Here is a 7,924-nt window from a genome sequence, read left to right on the forward strand (position 1 = left end):
GCAACACGCCAAGAATGCACCTGAACACACCTCCCTGTAAGACCAGCCCATGGGCGCAAACATGGGTTTAGTTGCATTTGGTATTTTAACGCTGCAGGTGTTGGATGGGAAATAGCAAAGACACTTGTGTCGGGCTTCGCGCTGCGCCGGGTGCTAGATAGGGCCCTCTGTGTGTAAGGGCCGACGCCGAAATCATCCGACAAATTGAAGGAACAGCAAGAGACTCAGTTGTTTATGGCCAAATTACCAATTTACTACATGGCTGCTGGGTAATCTGCGTAATGTCCTGCCTCCTGCAAACTCTACCCAAGCACCACCATAACCTGAACCTAACACAGCTTTCCCAGTAAGTTAGAATGCGTCTGTTGTGTATTACATGTGTGACAGGGTATGTGTCAAAATCGTTTTAAGACTTCTATAATCTCAGTGTTTGAAATAAATAGAGTGCTGGTTAGTTTTTGTCTCAGGGCCCAGCCATAATCCAGCCATGTATGGATGCAAACCGTAACAGATCTGGGTCGACTGCGAAGGGAAGCGCAACATATTAAATTCATAAGAGTCACTGAAAGTTCCTCAGGTAACAATGAAGACCTTGAAGACGCTGGTGCAATTTCACAGCACTGACAGTAATTAACATAATGAGTAATAACGGGTTCATCAATTTAATTATTCTATGAAAACAGCCAGGAACTCCGAGGTCCCAACTACATTGCAAATTATCTGTGTGTGTTAAAACTCATCCCTGGAGTACACGTTGTTCCCCAGGCTTCCCAGTTGCAGACTCCATGTGCCCAGTGTGACTGAGGTGAACTCACATGTTATCCAAATGTTATCTCGCGTAATGAGTAACACCCCCACGCGCAGTCTGTGGTCCTACTTTATATTTTTTTCCATACTGTATCAAGATGCCCGCGTTAGCCAGCAGACGCTGAATGGTTCTACTGTATATGAAGTGAGGCGATTTTACTGCTGGTAAAACTGGCTGTAAAACATCTGAAGCATTTCTGTATCTCTTCCATCTTCTGTTACAACAAATGCGATGCAGACTTTCAGCATTAACAGCGGCAATCCCGACTGAAACTAAATTCATGGGTTTTTCATTGGCGGTGATCGGTTCACAAGATGATACTGTGCACACGAATGAGTTAATCCCATAGCTGCAAATAAGGCAAGAGGCATTTACGACGCCACATATACTGCGTGGATGAAGTGTCGACACTGGGTAGACAGTTCTCAGGGGCGAATTTCTTGTGTTGTGGGTATTTCTGCTGGAATACTGTTAACACAACACAGATTTCAAACGTATTCATGAGTGATATTTTTGCCAGTCCAATATTCATCGCAGTGGTAGCTGCTCCGGATCATTTCTGTCATAAACATCACAAATTAACATTCTGGCATGTGTGGTTTGCAGTTTTGGGAGAGACTTGGTCTTGTTTGCATACACAGACTTTAGTGTCATCGGGAGATCATTAGAATAAGTAGTGCAAGACTTTGTTTAATTAAGGCACAGTTCACACGCTTAAATGTTCTCTTTAATATCTCAAATGCATACAAAGTAGTAAAGTAAGTTCACGTTGATACTTTTTATTTTTATGAGAATTACTTATGTGCATGACCTGATGACATGTTTCAGAAGTCTGCTAGAGAAAGTGTTGTACTACTTCTGTTTGGGGTCTCAGCTGTAAAACATGTCGTGGATTTTAATATGTTTTATATGATATATATCATTGGTGATGACAGGACTTTAACCCCTTTTATCCTAACAGGGAGTCTGAGCAACTTTGATACGTATTTCTTTTAACATTAATATATGGACTGGTTTAATCATACTTGTTATATAATACCTTTTTCATTGTCATTAAAAAAAATTACATAATTTGGTAAGATTCTGAAATGTCAACTCTTGTAAGTAGCCCATGAACTTGTCAGGTGCTTTTCTTCTGTATTGTATCGGGTGTCAATTTTGTTTCCTAGCCAATCGGTGTCATTTAGAGAAGAGTTCTTTTGAGGGGGCGGGACTTAACAAGAATGAGAAACATATTGTGAGTGAGGAAAAAGCGGGGAACTCTCAGAGAATGGCTAAGAGCGTCATTTACGATACTCCAGTTGGTCATATATGTGAAGCATCCGTTCACATCGGGTTAATATACAACCCTTATATTTATCTTAAAAACGCACCCTGTCCTCCTCAGCTGTGAAGCCATGTACTCTAGTTGTTGTCCAAGCCTGTGTGTTCTCTCGTTATAAATGTGTGCAGCATTCACTGTCCCCTGGGAAATAACGCAAAGTCGAGCTTCAAGCAGATCACCCTGATAGATAACCAGAATTGTAAGTCAGAATGTAAACTGGGCTACATATGGTAAGCACAATTACATTAAACTAAAAGTAACTTAATTTCGTTTTTTATTTATTAGAATATAGACATCAAGATGAAAAATGTGGGGAGTTGGGTTGGGAACCGGAGGGTCGTCGGTTCAAGTCCCCGTATGGACCAAAGAATGGTGGTGGACTGGCAGCTGGAGAGGGACCAGTTCACCTCCTGGGCACTGCCAAGGTGCTCTTGAGCAAGGCCCCGAACCCCCAACTGGTGGCGTCTTTCCATGGGCAGCCCCCCCAGGCCCCACTCTGACATCTCTCCATTTAATGCATGTATAGGTACTGAGCATGTGTGTGTACTTCAGGTGGAACGTGTGTAATAACAGAATGAAATGTTGTAATTTCCCCTAAAGTTCACATTATTTATCTATTGCATTACATTAAATTGTCATGCACGTACTTTTACTTTTAATACTTGAAGTACCTTTAAAATGAGGTACTTTCACCTAAGTAGGTTTGTCATTGTGGTACTTCTATGTCTTTTGTCATTTCGTCATACATTCGATGCTCCCTCCATCACTGCCAGGGTATAGATGTCTTTATTCAGTAAAATAAGAGAAGATTAGGCACAAGGACACACGTCTGCTCAGGAACACAAACACTCGGACGCCCTGCGTGTGCTCAGGTCATTGTACCGTATTATTATCTAACACAGCTACAGCAGGAAAACAACCATTATTCAATTTGCACCGAGCAAATCTCTAAGGCTGTTCAGTTCATCAGAGGCAATTACTGATACAATGTGCTGGAGGTTATCTCCACTCGCCGCATACTGCACTCATTCTCACACACTGTAGACCGTCGACTCTGTGATGAATCAGGGCGCTGCCTGCCTGTGTGTGTGCACAATGGCCTCATAGTGCAGCTAGAAACTGGGTGGTCCGACAATTCGAGACTGCCCGACCCAGTCAAGGACCTTGCTGCTCTGTAGCCCCAGCAATGTTTCTCAAGGATACTAATGTTAGATCCGTTTCTCTCTAATGAAATCTCATTCTGGAGATGCTGATAATGTAATCGGCACCAGGGAATAAAAAAGTCGCCGGCAGCCACAGCATGGCGGTGTCTGGTCTTTTGGGTTCTGTTTGCATGTCCTGCTTTGTGATCCCTTCTAATTGGCTGTCATTACACCCTACATTACCCTATCGGGGCATGGCTAGAGGGGGAAACAGACCATGGTGGTGGATGGTATGCTTTGGTAATTCTGAATTACACAACTCTAGGGCCATGACTAATATTGGCGCAGTCGATAACGGCTAATGTAAGCAATGGAACAGATGCCCATGGTGGAATAACAACAAATATAGTCCAGTTAACCTTCTCGCTAGGCTGCCTTTGACCAATCAGAGAGCCACAGGCTCGGTCAAGCGCACATGATGGCTCTCATTCAGCTGCGGTTGTGTTTCACTCTGTTGTGTTAAGTGTTTATTTTGTGTGTGTGTGTGTGTGTCCACAACACACCCTGCCGGAGCTCCGTCTCCTTCAGCATTGAAAACATTTTGCCCTGATTGTATTTTGAAAAGTTGACTGACAAATGTGAAACTATATGTCGCTTAGTGTCCACTCTTGCTATCAAAAGCTGTGCTTCAGGTTTTTGGATGTTTGCTGTTCTCGACATGCTGCAGCAGATGTGTCGAGTTTCTGCTCCGTGATATTTCTGCCTTATTAGTTTTGGTTTTCCACTTCCGATGTAGAGCAGCGTACATCCACTTCCCTAAACTTTGTCCAATTCAAAACCAGAGACCCAAACCGGTCTCTGAGTTTGTCTGGAGGTCTGAGTTCTACCGGATCAGCGGAGCAATCACGTAATGCACAGCAGATGGATTATTTTCTGAAATATAGTGACATTATTCTTGCAATAGCCAATTATAACTTTATTTTTCACGACTCCTCCAAACCTCAGAGAACACAGATGGCGTGAGTTGGTATTTTGAATGTGCACAAAGTTTTGGACATGAGCAGAAATCTTGCTCAAACATCTGAAACATTACAGTCCAGGGGTTAAATCATTGAGTTTAATAATTGTCAATTGCACATTTATGGAGGTTACTTCCTCAACAAATATGGAAAAGAGGAGGGAAGATAAATTAGGCCTAGGCTACATGTGTGCTGAACCAGATATGATCTGAAAAGTCAGAATGAATACAGAATGCATGGGAGACTTATTGCAATGTATTCCATTATGTTTTCATATTCGGATGGCACTGTTTCCCTTTAAATAAAGATGTTACAGGCATTACAAGTGGAAATCAATCCTATGTGGTAATACAGAGCCAGACTAAATTATCTTTATACAAGTAAATGCACCAAAAAGGAATCACTAGAGACCGTAAGATGAAGACGAAACAACAGAGATGACTTCCATACTTTTTTATGAGTATTGACTTTAATTGTTTGTTTTTGTTAGGAGAGTCTGCTCATGTTAATTACGCTCCCCTCTGTTTGTTCGAGGGAAATAAGAGTCGAAAAATATTTTTCAACACAAACACTTTGACAGAATACAAACACAAGTGCCCCCCCCCCCCACCCCCCCACAACTCCACACCTCTCAACCCCACCGCTCGCACACTGAAGGAAATTAAACATCTGTCTTTCCTCTCCTTCACTCCTGCAAAACTTGGCATCTTTTAGCAATTTTTCTTCTTCTTTTTCTTTTCTCCCTCCTGGTCAGGTCTGGGACTCCCTTGCAGCAGCCAAATTCAATTTTACTGGATTTTTTTTTTTTTTTGTAGGGGCCCAGTTGGCCTTGACTTGGGGATGCCAGCGCTGGAACTGAGGGCCCGGTCTTTAGACCCGATAGATGAGACTGCAGCCTTGACCCGTGTGCTGAGTTGCCGGGTCGCTTGATTGAAGTGCACCACACTCGAGAACATCAGCGCCTTGCATCCATTGAAATAATAAGCTGACCCAGAGAGCCGCTCGCCTTTGAGCCGTAGCCAAGCCATCTGAATCCACTCTGCCCAAATGAGGGCTTATTTTTCAAAGCGTCTCTCTCACGTGCTCCGGTCCGACCCTGCAGCCGTCTTCTTTGTGCGTTGTGTGTGTTGGTGTGTGGAAGGGCGTCAAAGGCCATGTTGGAAAGGAGCAGATCACGTCTGTGGCTAAATACTTTGTTTGGTGAGTCACATGTTCCTGGAGAGTTGTGTTTTCACAGTTTGGCAGAGTCTTACTTTTTTCATGCAGGAGAGTCCAGCTGCAACAGGATGAGTCGTAATGCAGGGGGACGCTTTTTAAAGTATTCTTAAATGTCAAATCCTGGATATTGCATGGAAAGAATTAGCTTGGGAGCCGCAAGGACGGCACCCATGTTGCACCAGGGAAATGTTCAAGTGTATCATGTTTTAGGTATTATGTAGTGACCCTTTTTGAAAGTTGATACAATAATGAAGAGTCAGACACTTACAGTACTGTGCCAATCTATTGAGTAATCATATCATCTACAGTGGCTCACATAAGTAAACACACCCATGCCAAAGTGGGTTAAAGATTAAAAAGAGGAATAATAAACATCTTTTGGAAATTTTTCTTAATGCCTTAATTAAAAAAAAGAAGTAAAACTTCAACCTTTTAAGGACACCAGTTTTCTTTGTGAATGAATAATGTATTTATTGTAATAAATAAATGGTCTTTCTTAAAATACAGGGGGCCTAAGTATACACCCACCCATGTTAAATTCACATAGAGGCAGGCCCATTTTTCAGATTTCATAGATCAAGGATATGATGCATCCTGATGAAGTTCCCCCAGCTATTAAGCTAACTGAAATAACACCATGCCAATCTCTAGGTATGGTGAAGGGTATGTGATGATGTGGGGGGGGGGGGGGGGGGGGGGGGGGGGGGGGGGGGGGGGGGTTGTTTTAAGTCCAAAGACCAAGGGAACTTTATCAGGATGCACAGTATCCTGATCCATGAAATAACTGAACTTTAATAATAAAAATGTGCCTGCCTCTATGGGAATTTAACATAGGGGTATGCCCCCTGTATTTTAAAGAAGAACATTTATTTATTCCAATAAATACATTATTCATTCAGAAAGAACATTGTAGTCCTTCAAAGGTTGGAATTTCCAACTTTCCAACCAAAGGCGTTTTTTATTCCTCTTTTTCATCAACTTTAGCCTGGGTGTGTAAACTTATGAAAGCTACTGTATATATATCATTTTCCACAAACTTCTAATTCTTGGTGGATAATGTAGTTCCTCAAACACAGGACTTTCAAGCGGGGGAGTGTTGTGTGTGTCCCAGAAGAAGTTAAGGGAAAAGCGCAATACTGTCACCTAGGAAACGGGTGTTCTCATCCCGGAGGTACTACTTTAGGGGGCCGGTGTTTTAACCCAAACCGTAATTTTTTTTTCTAATCTTAAATCGTCATTTTGGTTCTTAAAATTAATTATTGTCAGCTTTTCTCAACTCAACTCCACCGGCTTCAGAAATGAACTGAACCTCACGGTGCCCTGTACCGAGCCCACAGTAACCTCTTCTTGCTAAATCTGTCATGTGACCGGTTGTCATGTGACCGGTTGCCATGTGACCGGCAGGCGGTTGCTACAATTTTGTAGGATATCACAAATTGTTTTGCATAGGTTTACAACATCATACGAACCCATTCATGAGACTGCGTTGCAGGTAGTTATGATTAATATGGCCTTTTCTTCGTCTTTTTTTGGTGGTTGTGTATTTAAGTTCCGCTCTTACTTGGCTTTCTTATGTAAGTGCTATCCATGACGGGAAAGAGGGAGGGGGATAAAAGAGGACAAATGACAACGGCAAATGATAAACGACTTTAAGGACCGGAGGAGCAAAGAAGAGCTCCTTCGAGACATATGAGAAACAATCATTCAATCTGCGAAAACATAATCAGCAAGTGCTATTTTTTTTAGGAAATAAATGTCCGCATTTCTTTGGCTAAAGCTTTCAAATTGGGAATATTTACTGGTCACCTAAAACTGTTACCCACATTGTCAAATTATATTATTATTATATTATGTTATATTGACAAAATAAATATGACATAAATCGGAGGCCATATGGGACCCTTGTTGTATGCCGTAACCCCCCCGCCCCCCACTCGCAGCTTTCTCTACACTCTGTCAAATAAGGGCAAAACATAATCTTTAAAATAATCTATATAGTTTGACATTTCTTTTAGTTTTGGGGGCCTAAAATCAAAGTCACCAACCAGAAACACATCTCATTCTATCAAAGCTTTCCATGGTAAATGTATGGAAGCAGTGAGGAAGAGGACTCGAGAGGTCCTCAACATGGTTTTCATTTTCGATACTTCCACAAGGCCCAGTGAGATGTCTCAGGCTTCACTAATAACACTCGCTAACCAGCGTTTCACCCCCTCTGTCCATGTTCTTTTTCTCTCCACTTTGACATGTCTCATAACATCGGACATGTGTTTGAATTCAAATGGCTAAGTGGAGACTCTTTTTTTTTTCCATGCTCATCTATCCATTTGGGTTTCTTCCTCCTTTCTGTATCTCGTTCCTGATTAGAACCGTCGTTGGGCCATCATCACTCTGCAGCCCCTAATCTGCCCCC

Source organism: Etheostoma cragini, chromosome 18, assembly GCF_013103735.1.
Source record: "Etheostoma cragini isolate CJK2018 chromosome 18, CSU_Ecrag_1.0, whole genome shotgun sequence".
Classification (NCBI taxonomy): Eukaryota; Metazoa; Chordata; class Actinopteri; order Perciformes; family Percidae; genus Etheostoma; species Etheostoma cragini.